Here is a 2,601-nt window from a genome sequence, read left to right as displayed (position 1 = left end):
GCATTCAGATGTTAACCAACAAATTAGGGTGGAATAAAATGAAAGAATACGCACGGCGCTAAAACGCCAGATTGAATCAATTAAATCAATGCTGTGCTGATGACAAGAATGTGTGAATACAGCACAATTTGATGGTCAGATCTCACCAGTCAATTATTCAACCTGTATACACATGCTAGGTAATAATAATAACAAAAGAATAAGAGAATAATTTCATCCAAATGTGTCTGCTGCTTCATCAACAATCATAACTGGTATCCCACGAGATCCTCAAAGTACAACTATTAATTCTTTGTGCCTGGAAGGACTTTAATTATTTTTAGGAGCACTCTGCACCTTTTTTATTTATTTTTTTTAAGTTGACAACAAACACAATACTCTTGTGAATATGCATCTCTCCAGATTCATAGATCACATTTAACATTTGTCTTGAGGTACTACATTAGTATTAATAGCACCGGATATGAGGCACTTTTGTAAGCGTGCGGTTGCTAATTCTGGCTTCCTTCTCCTGTGGCCCTTGACAGTACAGCTATAATTGAATAGACTGAGCATAAAGCAAAACCTTTCGAGATGGATTCCTCTTTTATATTCATGGAGTCCTTATATTAACATGAAAAAAGGCTGTTCGTGGCCCGGGTTTGTGTTGAGCAGTACAAGCTACATGTGGCCAACAGATCCTATTTGGATAACCCCTGTCACATGGTCGACAGATACTGTATTGACAGTAAGATAAATGATTGTAAATGAGAGATCACTGTGTTTGTACAGGGACTCATGGGACTAGACTCCCCAATGGGACAATTCTGGCCATAACATGAAATACATGTGCCATTTTTTTTTTCTTCTTTTCCTTCTAAAACTGCACCTTCAAAAAGTATGGAACAAATTCTATATGCAGTATTATTTATATTGTCAAATAAATATCAATTTAAGGACATACAAAAGTTTGCCTAACAAAAGGGTATTACGGTTTAAGGTTTATTTTATATAACTATAGAAGTTATAGGAGCAAAATATCAAAATTGACATATGGAACCAACATCATCGTTTTTGACGGTGGTGCCTCCCCTTCAGAAAGGGACAGTGCACATTAATAAACATGAGAACTTAGATGCACCATGTAAATGTGCGAGATGTAGCCATACAGGCAAATTTTCATCTGTAGTCCCTATTATTGAACATCCATCTCATTTGACTTGAATTCACTGAATTTGAATTTACCTGAAAGCAGCTAAAGGTTCTCTGTTCTGTTTTTTTTTTTTTTTTTTTTTTGTACTACCACGTGGAAAATGCTTTGTCTAGCAGGGGGATTTGTGGCCTTTGTGCCAAAACTCCAGGACTAAGCACAGGATTTGGGCTGTATCTCTTTACGAGACTGGAACACTTACCTGCTTTAAGAACATATCCCTCCCCCAAGACACGTGGTCCAATAACCGAGACTTTACAGAATACAGTATATCATATTTTGCAATATGATATTTTAGAAAAACTCATCGTGTCAGCGTATTGCATTTTCAGTTACTAGTGCCTAGTTTGCATTAGAGGATCGTTAGACTCAAAATAATCTAGACGGATCTAAACTGATTACATCTAAGCTGAATGTGTTCGTAGTCTGGTTTCAGTTAGCTGCATCTGATTAAAGATGATGAAAGTGAAATCTTGGGATGACTCAGAATTTAAGACCAGGTGAGGAAAAAAGTCAGCGTGTATGACCTGTGCTGAAGCACTTTCTTTCGGAATACTACCCTCATGTATGGTGTGCTGGGGCCCTGTATCATGTTCCTCATCCCAGAGAAAAGTTATTGGCCTGGATTCAATAAATAGTTGTTCTTAACATGGACATAATGCATCCAAGTGTTAGCGTATTACCTTTAAAACGTTTACAGAGTCAATTTTGGTGATTACTAAACTCACCAGACTGTTTATGAAGAAATAAAAGTAATTGCAAATTCTCAAATTTATTTATAAGGTTCAGATGGTTAGGTTAGATCTTTGTACTGGAACTTAGGTTGCAGGGTCAAATGCCAGGTGATGCATTGCTATTTTACCCTTGACCAAGAAACTAGATCTGAGTTGCTTCAGTAAATATCTAGCTGTATGTAATGAATGGTAGGTACTGCATGTAAAGATCTGTAAGTTGCTCTGGATACAAAACATCTGGTAAATGCCTGCTTGCCTAGGCCTTCAGATCAGCGTTAGGCCAGGGTTTAACCTAGAGACTGCCATGTTCTGATAAGACTAAATTTGAAGTCCCTGTGATTTACAAAGGAGGATTACATACGTGAGTAACACCAGGACTACACACAACCACTCCACAGTCCTCTCGTCAAACTACTGTAAAAATAGTCAGAATCATTATGTTTGTTTCAATGTTAGTTTAAAAAAAAAAAAATAATGAATCATTGGTGCAACTTGCATTGCCTGGGTAACGCATAATGACTATACTAATATATTGGAATTTTACTGCATGTTTCAAGGACCTGAATATGCTTTTCTGTTTTTACACCACTGGACAAGCAAGAAAACTGAGAGACAGACGAGAGAGGAATAATGACATAAAATAAAGGAGGACAGAAAAAACAAACCAAACAAAAAAGT

The sequence above is a fragment of the Anguilla rostrata genome, chromosome 2 (genome assembly GCF_018555375.3).
Source record: "Anguilla rostrata isolate EN2019 chromosome 2, ASM1855537v3, whole genome shotgun sequence".
Lineage (NCBI taxonomy): Eukaryota > Metazoa > Chordata > Actinopteri > Anguilliformes > Anguillidae > Anguilla > Anguilla rostrata.
Note: the sequence above shows the minus strand (reverse complement) of the source record.